The 16,473-nt window shown below is 47.4% G+C and overlaps 1 pseudogene; it reads left to right on the top strand.

Moving 5' to 3' along the window:
• The first annotated feature begins 1,556 nt into the window (after positions 1-1,556).
• Positions 1,557-16,473, top strand: part of LOC119461003 (glutamate receptor ionotropic, kainate 2-like) — a 310,204-nt pseudogene continuing 295,287 nt past the window's right edge.

The raw sequence follows: 16,473 nt of genomic DNA, 5'->3' as shown, positions 1-16,473 counted from the left end.
CCTGATAAACTAGGGATGGAACAATAAAGCAAGAAGTCTCCGGGTGCATGCAGTGTCTGTGTTAGGTTCGGCGAGCAATACCGCAAACCTTTACACTCAAACGTAAGTTCCCGTACAACCCTTCATTCCCAATTGTGCAGGCCACGTGGAGGAAGAAGAAGCGATGACCACAGATGTGTGGCTTCTTGCAGTGTCTTTGGCAGCATAATCGGGTTTCTTACCCTTCCCAGTTGATCCCCGTGAGAAATAACCAAACATGTTGTCCAACTGGAGCAACAACAAGAAAGCAAGCGTCAGCTTCACATAACAGGAGAAAGAAAACAAGACAAACTTCGCATACCGCTACAAAGATGATCTAGGTAAAAAAAAAATGCAGTGCGAACTCATAAGATATCCGCAGGCAATGTGAATCATTGGGTTCTCTCGAAAGAGGGAGAAGCGTTCCCTGAATGACGGGGAACGAAGTGTTGGCTCTTGGCGGAACGAAATAGGCGGCTACGCCGCACGGGAGCGTGGCAGAGTGTTCGATAAGCCTGCATTAAAATGTTAATTCGCGACACTGTGGGGGCGCTGCCTCAGATCGCCATCCTCCCGGGGCACCACCACTGAGTTATTTTCTTCCTTTCTTCGGTCGCTTTCGAAGCAACAGGGGGGTGAGGGGTGCGCACTTCCCTTCGCCATCTCGCTCCCGAGGCCGGTCGGGGCCGAAAGGAACGAACGCGCAGTAAGTGAAAGAAATCGACGGAGAAGCGCGAGAGAAACAGGCTCTAGCGAGGAGGATGTCTGCAAAGCCACATTCCGCCGGGGAGGACGAGGATGAGACGCAGGAGGAGAGAACGGGTGAAGATCCGGAGTGGGAGGTGAGAAGGGCAAAAGAACACGCGTGGCCCCGAAGTGATCTCGCCACGTCTCCCCTCGTCCCCATTCCGTGGCTCTTCTTCATTTCCTCTCTCTCTCTCATTTGCTTCTCTCCTCTTTTGTTTCCGCGGAGACGAAAGAAAGTACGAGCGCCCGAAAAAACGGGCCTGCCGCCGTTGCCTCGCCTCTCTATCCGCACCCTACTACTCTACCCTCTGACGCTCCCGACCTCTGTCGGCAGCACCGAGCGTTCCGTAGCGCTTCTCTCCTCCATTTTCTCTAGCACCCACCACCTCCTTTTCGTTCCGAGTGCCGAGACGCGATTGCGCATGCGCGGAAGATTCAGAGCAGGCGCGGGAGCGCGCGCTATACGAACTCTCTCATCCAAGTCTTCTCCTAGGACCTCTCTCCCGCGCCGCTCCCTCTTCCAACAGTGTCCCCACTATCTCTCGCTCTCTCTTCATGAGAGTACTCTCTATCTTTCCTCCCCCGATCCCCGTGAGCCCTCTCTCCCATTTGCCCGGTCTCACTGCTAGCCCGCGCTCTCCTCCGTCGTCCTTTCTTTCTCTCTTTCGCGGCCACCCCTAGCGTTCCGCATCCTCGTGGTGGCGCGCGTATCCCCTTCCCCATCCCTCTCCGACTGCTAGCGGCGCTTTCTGAGCGTGTCTCTCGTACACGCTTGTGCGGCTGCGGGCGGCAGAGGCTGCGGCGCCGATGCTTTGGCGCGTGCTCCCCAGCGAGAAGCGAGCGCACTGCCGAGAGAGACAGCCGCCGGCGGTGACGGGCGCCGGTACGGCACGACGCGACTCGGCCAGCTGCGGAACGCTACGAGGACGACAACGACGTCAAGCCGGCGACCGGTTCATCTCCTCTGCTTTCTGCGCTCGGCGCGTTTTCGGGATGTCCCTCCACTGACGACGAGCAGATGAGAGCCACCTGATATATAACCCATTCCCCGGCCGCAAGACCACCCCCCTCCCGTCCATCGGTCCTACATTTTTTTTTCTGCTTTCGTTATAGATTTATACGTTCAGATCCGTCGGTTCTCGCTTTACTGCTTTTTTTTCTTTACTTTTCTACTACTTCCGAAAGTTCTGAGAACAGCCTTGGCTCCGTACACTGATTCCACTGACCGGAAACTGTCTCCTTATCGGACGGTGCCAAGAGCTTTCATCCGCGGTGAAGGCTCGGCGTGTTTCTGGGATTCTTTTTCTCGCTCCATGAAAACTGCGAGGGATGCCAGTCAACGTTGTGTCTGTGGTGCACGATAAGGACGTGACAAGGAGCGTCAGACGTGCAGTGCGGGTGCTCGCGAGCGAGCGCGTTTGGTGACGCCTTCCGATGCCTGAGACGTATACTTGACTGCGTTCGCGGACGAGTAAGAAAAAAAAATTACGTGGTGTAGTTGCCAAGAACCTTCCTCCCTGTGGAGTTTACAACCTCGTTCCTCCTTCGAGTGAAGAGAGACAACATCGCGCACTGTGTATAGCGTCATTACAAAGAGGAGTTAGAAAGAAACCCATTGAATAGCAAGTACTCAGATATCATTGTAGAAATGGTAGCGTCAAACGTTGAAAATTAAAATAAGAATCCGTATGAGTGCTTGATAAGGTCACGCCGTGTTTGAAGCATTTCGCTACCTGGACAGGGCACGATATCGGTGACAGCGAGAAAAACTGGCGCAGAGAACATAAAACCACAAGGCATGGAAGCTCATTTGAGAAATGTGGCAATGAAGTAAAATAAAAAATAAAAAGAGAGTCGCTTCGCTGTGCGAAAATTGGTGGTGTCTACTGGTCGGCCAAGCCTGCACAAGTGAACGCCTGTGTTCGGTACCGGTGCTCGAGAACACTCGGGATTCCCCGCGCCCACGGATGCCTTCTCTTCGTCCGGGGCGCGACGCCAGCAGCGTCGCAGTCGCTTCCACAACCGGCTGCGGGTCGTCCCTCTCTTTGTCGCGATGAGTGAGCCAACAGTCGCGCGCCGAGACTCGTCGTCCATTCCCAGAAAGACTCGTGACCCGACCGCGGCGGAGGAGTGCCTCGACGCTGTTTCCAACCTCGGCTGCCGCCCTTTCCACGTCGCTCAGCGACGACCGTCGTCTTAGGCTTCCCCCGCTAAATCCCGGCCGGCTGCGCCGAGCCCGTAGGAGACCATGAATCGCTGTCGCGTCTCACGCGGCTGACGTGTTCCCCGACACCGCCCCCCGGAACGACCGCGTGCGTCCTTCCTCATTGTGCTCCGCTAGTGATGCCGTTCTCCCAGCGACCTACCTCGCGGCGACGACGAGCCGACACCGGCGACTGCCGCATAACGTCGTCGTCGAAGTCACCGAGACCTCCGTTTGCGGCTACCCTGAGTAGGCTGACGCTTGTGTGTATTGCGACGTGCTCCTTGCTACCAGAGGCCGCCGCCCTACCACCCGTCATCAGAGTCGGTGAGTTGGTTTCTGCGAAACTTCGTTCCCTTTCGTTGTCATTTAATTTACGAATGAATGGGTAGACGGTGAAAAAAGCTAGTCCTGAAAAACCTGCGGCTTCCTGTAACAATGGAATGAGCAGAACGGGGCCTATAAACGTTTCCAATACAAGATAACCTAAGATAGAACGACGCATCCAATCGCGAATAACCGGTGCCACGTAGGCTACATGGCGGGGAAACAATATTAGAACAATAATATATCTGAAAGTTGCAAGGAATGAATGGGAAGTGATATTTAGCATAGTAGTAAGGAGCTGCTTTGCATAATGCATATAGTATAGATACATTGCTTAGCTATTAATTGAGGCGGTGATACAATGCAAGATAAATAGGTTCAAAACTGGGCTTAGTCAAGGAGCTTTGAGGTTTGTTATACTAATAGCAGATGCACGGCCGCCTTTAAGCATTATAAAAAGTATGGCACTCACAGAAAAGAGAGAGTACCACTGCTGAAAACAAAACTGCATGACAAGTGCTTCTAAAATTGCCTTCAACGTCGACAGCCTTGCTTCAGAAACCCCTAAATTTGCTAACTACGGTCGGTGATCACCAACAAATTTTCAAGAAAGGTTAATAGTCTTACAGGTGCTAGCTAGCGAAGATTAGGACCAGTTATAGCAGGACATAGCCCTTCCTGTTCAAGCAACAAAGTGCCCACGAAATGTACCATGCGCGTGGTTACCAATCTGAGTTAAAGAGTGAGCAAAGACAAAAAAAAGACAAAAAAAGACAGATCACCTGCAAATCTCTACGCCTATATAATACTGCTGTCTGTAGTGCAAGGTGATTGCTTTCAAAGGTGCTGCGCGCTAAAGTAAACTTCAAGGATGCGTGTCTGTTTCTGTATTTACTATTATCGCCCCCTGTTCTGCAACACGTGCCTGAAATACGACAAAAGTGTGCTGACCCAGAACCAAAAAATGTTTTCGCAGTTTCACCCGAAAGGCGAAGCATCAATTGCGGATAGCAAATTTGTAGAGAGCTATACGGAGTAATGATAGTAGCTTTATCAGCTGTATAAACTTGGACATGGCGCAGCACCGGCAACACGCAGAACTGTTGTCGACGCCGTCAGCGTTTTGCCCGCGTTCGCACAAAACGCGTGCGGCGTTGGTGACTGTTGCCGGAGCCTCTGGGGGTGGCTCGGAGGTTTTCGACCACATCAGAACGGGACACTCGTCGAGCAGCGTCGGAAGTCTACCACCTTCTCGCCTCACAATGTTTTTATATAAATAGGCACTTGGTGCCGCAGCTAAACGTCGCCTCCCCCCCCCCACGGCTTTTCGCGCGTCGGAAGAAGGCGCGTTTGCTCTACATATATGGTGATATGGTGATTGCGCGTTTGTTCTCCGCCGTGGGTTCACTCCCCGTGAAAGCGCGCGTCCCTCGCGCCCTTTCACTCGCACATACAGCGTTGGGCCTGCGGCGACGATTTCATCTCCATTGAAGTCATACAGAACCTCAGGGCGACGGCGACGGCAGAAATCTGCTTTGGAGTGTCCATATAATTGCTATCGCAATAAAACCGAGAGTCTAGATGGCGTGTGTCTAAACAATCCAGTTCTTTTAGTCAGTATCGAGTGTATCGAGTTGGTATACTCACCAGCCTTGTTACTCAGACGGCTCTTCAAACTCCTTGATTGACCTTATGAAACGAGAAAGAATTACGACACGGCCAGGCGCTGAAGCTATGGGGAGCTGTTACCTATGCGAAACCTTCGCTTCATGTATCGCAAATTCAGTCATCAAAGTGAATAAAACATACGGTAACTTTCAACGTAAGATAGCTCGTTTGAAAAGCCTCATCCGAACACTACATCGTCATGCGCTGATAGTTCCTCGAAGTGCACTTTAGTGAGATACGACAAGCCTGTGTTGCGTATGAATTTGTGTATGTGAACCGTCCTTCTAGATCGAGATATCAATGATGCGAAAATAGCCTTTTTCCCAAAAGACCTCTTTACTCGGGGCCTCCCACCAACCATGTCCTTAAACAAAAAAAAAAGAAGAAGAAGAAAAAAACATAGCGCTGCTGGGTAGTAAGTCAGAGTACATCAGGAGGCCGATAGAATGATTGGGTCACAATCTTGTGTCGCAATGCTAGCTGTCGTTTTCACATGAGAATATTTTTTCTTTCTTCCCCACCGAACTATGGCACGCCTCATGCATTAGCAAAGTGCTCTCACAGAAACCTTTCAGATCTTTGTCTTGTTCTTTTTACGTTCAACGTTGTTATTTCTCCCGGCTGTCTGAACATGCTTTATGCACGGGTTATACGGCGTTCAAGTACATTTTCTGTTGCGACTGAATATGAAAGTCGCTCTATAATGAAAATCGCGCACGATTATTTCTTGCGGGTCTGTAGTGTATCGCTGAGTGAAGTCTGTGAAGATCTAGTGTGCGTCTTAAGATGTGACAGAAAAGCACGGAACCGACTTGTTCAGAGGCTCGCGGAACCAGTTTCACTTCTTTAGAAACTCCCTTTTATCAGTTGAGCTCAATCAGTTTCACTTTATCCTTCGTGTACGTTTAAAGCGAAGCACCGAAAAGATGTTCTGTACACCGTGAGAGTTTTCACGGCGCATTCGACAATTGAAGATGCCTTTTACCGATATGGGCGCGGGACTCGCAGAACTCCTTACTCATTTTGAGGCACCAGCTGATGCTGACACCCTATTTAACTAAACAAGCTCTGTTGCAAACAGTTCTTGCGAACAATTACACGAGTGTTAATTCATGAAAGAAATATTTTTGCAGTGGTAAGCTTTCCATTTGGCGCTTACTTTCTTCGGTATAAATCACACATGGTCAAACATTTTTTACCCTGCGCTTTTATAAAAAATAAACGACAATTTCTTCCCCTTTTTTGTTCTTGTGTGCGCATATGTGAACTGACCTAGCAAGTATTGTCAATACAAACATTTCTTTTTTATCTCGCGGAACACTTCGCGAAAGGAGAGCACACTAAGACACGTATACAGGGCGAGATCCACCCTCTATTTTTTCCCGTTGCTTTCTTTCTTTCATTTTCTTTTTTTCTTTTTTTTACCTTAGTCATGACAGCTACCTACGGCATGTGGGTGATTTATCTGGTGATCGAGCATGAAGCCAGTCGATCGAACACCCGTGCCTGCAGATGCCGCGAAGACAACGATGCTGGACGTTTGCCAGCGCCAAACTCACGAGGGCACTGCTGACCGTATGGCAAACGATGTTAACCAGGAAGACAAACACAAGGGGAACCTATCGAAGCAACAAATTCCAGTGCAAACACCAAACGCACAGTTTCATCTGTAGAAAAAAAGAACGCACATATAGTCAGAAAACGCAAGGGCGAACCAAGTGAGGCAGGCAGCCTGTGTTATTCCACAAACAAGGGAAAACACACACGCACCCGTGATACGCAAACGCGGTTGCACAACACGAACACAGGCATATACATAAACACACACAAGCACGCACTTACGTAGCGCCTCTCCCCTTCCCCCACACATAAGCACACGAACACACAAACGCGGCGCGCACAATAAACGCAGCACAGCTGATTTCCGAAAGCGTGGAGAACAGCCAACACCAGATGGGAAAGTGAAGCTGCAGCAGCAGCAGCAGTGCCGATGCCCCGTCTCAAAGTACTTACCATTCGTTCACTTCTCGTCATTTTCTTTAGGCGCAGCTGGTTCTAGGATAGCAACCCACGCAGTAGCGCCGGGCGATTTGAGCGCTACGTCGAGTGCGTGAGAAAGGTTCCGTGGTCCACACTTGGTGCTTGTGTGGGGTGGCGTTTTATTTAGCATTGAAAGACTGGAATAGATGAAGATTGCAAAAGAAAAAAAAAAAAAGAAAAAGGCAAGAAAGGCCTACGTTACGCCAACCTCCCCAAAGCAGAAAATTAACGCCGCGCGCTGCTTCAACAGCGGAGCCTTTTCGGCCCTCGCTCCGATGGAAGCGGTTGCTTCTTCGCGCGCATCGAGGCAATTTATTACGCTTTCACCCGCAGCTGTCAGAGTCGCAGCAGAGGCGAAATTGAATCTGCGTCGTCGACCTGCGTGAACTGTGCTTGTTGCTTGTCGCTGCATAGCGATGAGGCGTTGCCCCTTTCGATGTCGGGCGGCGGGTCCCACAGGTGGGGCAGGTATCGCTGAACTATCGCAACAAGGGTTCAGTTATGGTTCATGCGTTGGAAAATATTGCATGCTTCGCGATGGATTTTCAGAAATAGTGTGTTCTTTTGCTTATTGGCTTCCTTGTTCATTCATGTACTTTATCTCGAGCCGCAATAATGCATAACGAAAAGTGCCTTTTATAAACACTTCAAACATAATTGCGTGACAAAACTTAATACGCATATACGCCCCCGCTGTTCTTCGAACCTTCGAACACTACACGTGTGACGGCCGTGAAAGAGCCCTTCACTTCATGGCATCGAGCTTTATTTTTAAGTTAGCTCAAGAAAGGGCTGTCTCGGCTTATTAAGCACTAGATCCTCACGGAGGCCTTACTCGCGGCTTATGTTCCAGGCGACTATACCCGCTGGATAAAGGACGCGTACGCAAATAAGTTGCTGCAGTTCGTGCTGCACACGGTGTTGTATGCCTTTTTTATGTCTTTTTTTTTTTGTAGTGCATATGCCTTATGGCAAATCCCCCCCCCCCCCCCCCCCCTTTCGAAATAGAGTCTTTTGTGTAGCCTTCGAAAACATGCTCACCAAAATAGTACTAGTCGCGCAGACGTCTTTAACGATGTTAAGCAATGCCGGTACATCTCGCTTTACACATTTAGCTATGAATACCCAGACGAGCTTTATCTCAGAACTGGCTTTCCTAAGTATAAGGACTGCTTGGACAGTGTCGATAACTACGTATCTCTTACTTGTTTTCACCGTGATTGCTATGGAAAACATGGTTATTGTAACTTCTTGGGGGTAGTTATCTTGGTTAGCGCAAGAATCTTCTTTGTCTCTTCGCATATCGTCCTTAGCCGCGAGATTCCGTTTCCTCACCTCTCACTCGTTATAAGGTCGAAGAAGAGCTCGTTCTATTTCTATCATTTCATATGTTTATATCCGCAAGGTGAATTGGTTTTACGGAAAGGATTATTATGAGTAACATCATTAAGATTAGTGTGATATAAAAGTTGCAAAGAAAGATAAGATGCCTGAGAAGGGCTGGCCTAAGTTTCTATAGGTGGGCTTATCTTTGACAAAGGTGGGCCCACCATGATATTAGTAATAGCACTCTTTAAGACTATAATACTTGAAATAACAGCGATAGAGACGGTAAGGTACTTTTAATTGCTGCTAGTCAAAGGAATTAAGAATTACAAAAAAAAAAACCATTAATACCATACATGGCGATACCGACGAGGAAGCGATAATTACTGTTCAAGCACAAATGCGCCCAAATCTTAATTATTTGATACCAAGTCAGACTTCCTGCAATTTGTTATAGCATTTGAACACTTTGTAAGCAATAACATATCTTTAAAATATTTCAGCGAATGATGCAATGGTGACTTGAGCCAGCCGGCTGGCAATTGGATGGGCGAAATCAGCTGACCTTCTACCTATTTAGTTGAAACACTAGCACAGCAGGTTCATAAAAAACAAGCCGTTTAAATCTAAAATCGAAAAGAGGCTGCACACAAAAACTTGGAGGACGCTTAAGCTTCGCCTTTAAGAGTGGAACACGCTAGCATTCAAAGATCCCTGGCTGTTTATCGTGCTTTTTTTCTCGCATATTCAAATTACAATTCGGCGCTATGACGTCTGTAGGTGTGATTAAGTCGTACTTTACCATTTTCTGACGGATATTACTTTGAGAAATTTTAATTTTTGTTCACTAACGCCTTGCGCCTCGCGAAGGGCCCGCCCGGTCGGCGTGGTTCGGGGTGATGGGATTCGGCATGATTATTTCCGCCAGACGCCGACACCGACGCCGACACCAACGCCGACACGAACGCCGGATTTTCTGCGACACGGGGCCCTTCACGTTATCGCGTTATAAGATATGCAACTAATGGTAGTACGCACCATTTTGGTTACTCTCATCCTACGCAACGTGCTATCTCGTGTAATGTTTATCTTAATACACCACAAAGGACAAAACCTCGCTCCCACGCAATTTTAACACGAAAGTGTTTTATGCCGGGGTCCACCAAGACTTCACTGACGTATTTCCGTCACGGAAATACGTCATAGAACATAATACAAAGAAAGAAACCAGAAGAAAAAGTTCCACAAACATGCAAAATTTGGAAATCGAACCCACGACCTCTCGGTCCGCGACGATAGATCGCCGAGCGTTTAACCCATTGCGCCACAAACGCATTTGCAGAGAGCTACACAGACGCGCCTTATATATCTAACACTCCTCCGTGTACCCGCGCTCTTGCTCGGGGCGGTGCCGCCGCCTACGAGCAGAAAAGAGTAGTACTGCATTATGACACTAACGCGCACCGACAGTGAACGCTTCGGTGGTCTCAGCACTACGACGCCTCGATGCCAGCATTCGAAGGAACGCTGGCATCAAGAAGCACTACCAACGCCACCTAGGTGGCGTTCACCGTACTCAGCACAGCGGAGCGTGGCCTCCGCAATTAGCTCTGAAAATGTTTCTGAAGTTGATCGCGGAGGCTGCAATTACGACGCGCTGTACGCGCTGATTTGACTCGGTGACGATTCAGTTACGTGCTTTGTCTTGCGCGTTGTATTAGTGTGTCAGTTACGTGCTTCGTCTTTCGCGTTGTGCTAGCGTGTGCAGCGTAGTGCAGCTTCCGTATGCACGACGGTTGCTCATGGTCATCGACGTTGGTAGTCGTGATGGAGGAGACGTGCCACCAGGCGTCAGCGTGGGTGCATCAACGCCTAAGGGCGCTTTAGCCACAAAACACCAATAGACATTATATATCAATGTGCAATAAACATTACACTACTTCTGTGAAGACACGTTTCACTTTCGTGTTCTATACCGATTCCTATATAAGAGGGATCAACCACATTTTTTACTTTTATGCAGTACACCGTTCACAAGCTACGCCAAATCGGAAACACAATTCCTGGAATGGGAGACCCACCCTTTACATTCCCCCATCCTAATATTTATTGAATTTTATAAACGTATTTCCAACGAAATCAGGCCGGCGCACTGTGTGATATGCGTCCATGTAGCAATTTTACGTTGAAGAAGGCAATGCATGATGCTTGTTTAGGGAGAAATGGTGAGACAATTCTATGCAGCGAGAAATAAGATACTCATGGATGTGCATTTAAGCATCCTATGCATCTTCTGGTTCAGTGGCACATAGACATTCTAGAGACATGCCCAAGAATGGGCCCTTACCCAGTGGCACATACGATGTGGCACATATACCATGGCTCAAGAATGGGGCACTTAAGTATAAAAAGAAAGAGAAAAAAACATTGAATATCATTCGCTATCCCATTAAGAGTTCAGTGTACTTGCGAGATACGTATTAGCCGAGAATATATGTGTAGGTTTTATGTCGTGACGTATGTATTACTACGCAGAACTGAGATGAGATCACTTGCATATGTTTATCGGTCAGCATTTCGTGGCATATATGCAGGAACATGAAAATAGTAAAATTTTGCTGAAATTTTAGGAATAGCTTCAGAACTTTGTTCGTCAAGACCAAAATTAGGCTATATATGTCCGGATAAAAGTTATTGCTCAGTTATGTGCATGCGATTCCAATCAGATGCAAGATCAATCTTTGGGCAAAGGAACAGTAACGTGAATATATCACTCTAGCGTGTAGCATACACAAATTTAGTCACAAACTACTTACACATTAAGGCAGAATGGATTCTCAGCTTGTTTCATAATTGGCACTCTTCCCTGCCCATTGAAAGACGTTGAAAACCGCCGGTTACTCCGCTGATGATGTTGATCATAATACTTACACGACGAAGCAGACACATTTCAATGGCCATCCATTTCCAAAAAGGAGGGCACATCACGGGGGCTCGCTTAAAGCAGACGATCCTCCGAAGGCGCGGGAAACACAGCAGCTGACCATGCGAAGGCAACACGCAACACCTGTGCGGTACAGCCGAGAAGCTTCTGAGGAGGTTACATCATTGCTACTCTTACCTTCGCAATAACCTTTAGTTCGGGCCTCGGCGCCTCAACACTTGAAGCAAACAGCAGACTTATGTAAGGTAATCCTGAAGTGAACTTCACAAAAGATAACTGCTGTAATATGTACATAAGTTCTCACAGCACTTATAAAATAGAACATGCCTAAGAAGAAGTAACTTAGCAAGGTGAGTGCTTTAGAAAAATTGTCTCGTAAAAAAAAAAAGGCTTCAAGCAGTAACAACAAGAAAAGAGCACGTAAATACATACATTATTGCCAGATGTGGCGGAGAATGCGAAATTTCTAGTAGGAAGCATTATCCTTATTATTAAAACCTGCTCGCCAAAGGGGACATCGTTACAACCAGGACCACGCAGCAAGATAGACAGGAGCGCGGACTTTCCTATTTTGCAATGTATTAGGCGTGGCCAACTAATGTCTGAGCGGTAAAAGATGCCTAGTATTCAACCACGTATGCTCTCGGCATCCGCTCACCTCCTCTCTTCTTCCTGACTTTGAAACGCGCTATCCTCTCCATCTTTCTTCCCTAGCTGTTGGCGCCAAATTAGCGCGCCGCGCGGCGGTCAAACGGAGAAATAAAGATGTCGAGAACCCTTTAAGTTATATTTGAAATTAAGAAAAATTCGTCAGTGGGACAGTTGGTTATACATACTGCAGGTTTTTGCGCAAGAAATAACGAATTGACAGACTGAATTAAGTGAACACACACAGTACATCGAGCGCAAACAGCCTACTGTCCATTTTTCAGAAAACCGAGAATACATATGCAGTCTACCCTCCTGGCGGCCCCTCCTGGCACGTGTGTCAGCGCACCATCCATAGCTTTGAGCAATGAAGAGATTACAATAATCAGCGACAATCGGCGGAAAATTCATGAAAACGTGCACACTTAAGAAAAGCTTTACATCAGATTTTCTCTCGATTTCATACCGAAAGCCCACACATATGAGGCAGCTGTTTCCAGCTTTTTATTTCAGTTTGTTATTTACAAATGCAGCTTCAGTAAAAACATACTGAAATACAAAATTAGTTTGTTTAACAACCGCTTCCATGACAATGGCGCTCACTGTGGTTAATTTCCTTGCATTCAAAAGCAACGACATATCCTGCGAACTTCGGCAGGTGACAAGCGGTAGCACGCGGCGCGCACAGAGCACCACTCCGGAAACAGCGGAAACGCGCGCTGAGCTCTACAAGCGAATCGGGCAACTAATAGAAAGTCCACTTTGTCTTGCTGCGCGCCTTGCAGCGCATCATTCTATGCATAGGCTGCTGCAGGCGACGCCGCTCTGGGTCCTTGTAACAAGTTTCCGCGCCATCTTTGATTTGCGCAGAAAAGCATATGGCTCGTCGAGGCAATCGTTGGAATGCCTTATCAACCTGTCTATGTTACTCCGTGACGCAGGACATAAGGATCTCGCACACGAATACGTCGAATAAAGAGTTTCAAAAAAATGGATACGCTGGTATACACTGTGGTCGAGTTATGCGTAGAACACGAATGCGTGTGGCAACATTAAAGAGCTTGACGATGCTTGTCAGTCAACAGGAAAACCGCTTAGCTAATGCCGACACGCTCGTGACTATACCTTTCACCTGTGGAGTAATCGTTGGCTCAGTGCGAATCGATCAAATTTTTCAGTGTCATATCGCCAGGGAGTCGTAAGAACGCCGTCTGTGTAATTCAGTGTTACCTAACCGTTGGTTAAAACGGGTCGACGATCAATACTCGACGCAGCGAGTAATTAGGGATCGAGGTTGCGCATCTCTACCCAGGACGCTTCGTTGACGCGATTAGCTGCGCTCCGGTGGGCAGGCAGGATCCCCGCGCCAACGACCACGTGAGTTCGCGCGCCGAAACAGGCAATCAAGTCTCCCCCAGGGCAGAGCGGGGTGTCACTGAAAGCCGTGTGTTGTAGGCTTTATGGGGGCGACGGCGAGAATTAGGGCGAGACGCCGGAGCGTAAGAAATACAGGATGGTTGCTCGGGCTGGAATGCCAGGACGGTGTGAAGGGCTTTTGAAGCCGACGCAAACGTTTGTTTGTAGCTATGTTAGCCATGCGAGAAGAAGCAGAGGTAAGAAAAAAAAAGAAAAAGAAACCATAATGAGAACTAGCGGCATTAGAGCGCTAGAAAGTATGGCGCGTAATGGAAGCATATAGCAGGGTTAAAGAATAGCTGCTGCTTAGCTCAGTTAACCCTGGATATGCAAAGCGAAAGCTTGGTTTAGCCTGGTGAAGTCTTGGTTTCACTTGGTTAACCTTTTATTTACCTGTAATTATTATACTTAGGTATACACTCATCTTTAAGCCAGGTATGACGGCTGTGCCTAGGTTGGTGGCTAGACATGACTGTGATTAGTCTTGGCATTCCGGACCCTCTGCAGTGAAGCAGCTCGCCGGGTGATATCCGCGTGGTTGTCAGACGACGCTTGCCGACGACTGCTCAAAGCCTCCCGCTCCCGCGCAACGCTCAGAGAAGATGGCCCGGCATCGCTCTCACCCATGGCCAAGCTCGCACTGACTAGGCGAGCGCGGCGCTCCTCTTAGCCAGGCGCGCGGCGAGTCTCGTGGCCAGGCGGCGACCCGGCTGCGGAAAGCGTATGCGCCAAGCCGGCGGAAGCGGTGGCGATGGAGTGCGGCGCAGCGAGTCACGTGATGCATTGTCAAAGCTGCGGTACAGCTGCGGTCAAATGAATGTCAAATTGCTGGCGGCGGCGAAACTCGGCTCGACTAGGTTAGTAAAGCTTTCGCTTTAAAAGAAAGCGCAGTGCTACACGTTACTGTTCCGCCTTCTAAAGTACCGAAATAGTCCCCATGTCTCAGTAACAACACACCCAACAGACGGTTCTCCTACAAACAAACTTGCTTGTCGGCTTGTAGGTTGTGCACGATAACAGAATAATGCGGCGCCATAATTACAAACGTAAAACAAGCAGTCTTTGTTTTGTTTCTCTTTCTATCTTTCTTTCTTTCTTTTAAAGCGAAGGTTTAGTTGCCTACCATCTCATGCTTTCGCCTGGGTCGATCGGTCGATCGGTCACTGGTCGGGTTCTCGCCGAGTAGATCCACCTCGCTCATAAAATACAAGAAAAGAAACGAAAAAATTACAAAAAGAAGCGCATCCGGCAGTGGGATTTAACCTCGGCCTGCCAGTGCGGCAGCCCGTAAATCTAACCATCAGCCCACAACCGCACTTTTTTTTCGTGCGTTAACGTTAGGAATGTAAAAAGAAAATAAAAATAAAAATAACAAAAATATAATAAATCTTTATGTGTGTGAAGTGTGCGAAGCCAGTCACGTGGTACAGGTATATATATCAGGAGACGGTAGACCAATGGGTCAGTTGTTATTTGAAGTAGTGACCGCACAATGGAGGCACAATGAAGTGCAACTCTCTTTGTCAGGGCAGTTTCGTAGGCGAGAACACGCGCGAGTACCAGATTCCTTTAGGCCAATGACGCAGTAATGAAATGAGAAAATTTACAGCATTTCATTAATCGCTATTGAAAGCTTCGTTTCACATAGATTTCAACGTATGCGTCGGATCTACATAATTTATTATTATTGTTATTGTTATTATTATTGTTTTTTTTTGCTATGGCGCAAAATGTAGGTCGTTCAGTGTATGGAAAGTGATCTACGATAATGAAGGTGTGATTCGCAACAATAAGTTGTCTTTTTTTAAGGATGAAACACTTCCCAGAAGGTTGCTAAAGTTTAATGCCTCATGCATCTCAATAATAGAATGCATTTAGCGGTTACAGTGCTTGTCGAATAGAGAGAGAGAGAGAGAAAAAGGTAAAGGAAAGACAGGGAGGTTAACCAGAGGTTATCTCCGGTTGGCTACCCTGTACCGGGGGAGGGGTAAAGGGATGCGAAAGGAGAGAGAGAGAAAAATAAGTGAAAATAAAGAATAAACAAAAAGGAAGGATACAAGAAAATCACACACGCACACAAAACAGAACTGTTTCTGTGGGCACTGTCATGAAGTCCGCGAAAGCGTTCTCGTGTTGCATTGTCTGAACGTTCCGTCCTAAGTAACACAATGCAGAGTCACAATTTGTCACTCCTTGGAAATTGGCCTACACAAACAACGGCGCGAGCCGCCCTGAAGGCACTGCTGCGTTACTTGAAAGACACCGGACTCAGTGGCTTGTCGAATAAATTCTCGTAAGGCGAATGCAGGTAAAGCAATCTATGACGAGAACTTTGCATTATAAGGTTGGTGCATTCTAGAAACCACAAAGAAGGTAATATTGATATACTTAATCTTAACATGAGCAGTGTACAGTTCGCACCGTTCATTAAGCGGGATGCCATTTAAGAAAATAATTGAATATCTCGGGTCGTTACTCTTTGATAAGCGTCGACTTTGACTTATAACGGGCTACTTCTTGCGCCGGAGCTACGACCAGAGAACGTAAACACGGATAACCTCTGGAGCCTATGCTCCGATTAACAATGTAGATTCGAATTCTTGCCATTGTACTTCAATTTATGTGCGGCGTTGAGTATTTATTTTCATAGTTATGCTTTCAGGATTTATCTAATTTTTTATAACATACTTCTCCATTCACCTCCTTAAGCTCCAATGATGTTCGCATTAAATTATATGCTCAATGTTCCTTTCATTCTTTGCCCATTTTTATTTAATTCCCAAATCGTAGCAGAGACAGTGATCTCGGTGAGCCACTGAAGGTGGTGGCGTTGTTCCAGCGACGATCAAAAGCTCATAATGCATCTCGCAGACCAGTCTGACCTCACCGTTTCTATTATCTCGGACGCAATAAATGTGCCTGCTTGCGCGTCGAACGGGATTTTCCATCAATCAACTATTGTCGCTTGCGCGAGCTGTCTTTTCCCTTGTACAAGTGTGCAAAAAACGAAACGCGCTTTACAGGCAGAAATCGACAAAACTTGCTTTGTGTAGTTGTAGTAACGAGACTACTAGCGCATTTATTTCTACACACATGACAAAAAGCTATTATTTTATGTTTTACTATATGATTTAAA

The sequence above is a fragment of the Dermacentor silvarum genome, chromosome 8 (genome assembly GCF_013339745.2).
Source record: "Dermacentor silvarum isolate Dsil-2018 chromosome 8, BIME_Dsil_1.4, whole genome shotgun sequence".
Taxonomy (NCBI): Eukaryota; Metazoa; Arthropoda; class Arachnida; order Ixodida; family Ixodidae; genus Dermacentor; species Dermacentor silvarum.
This window is presented reverse-complemented; position numbering and strand designations above follow the sequence as displayed.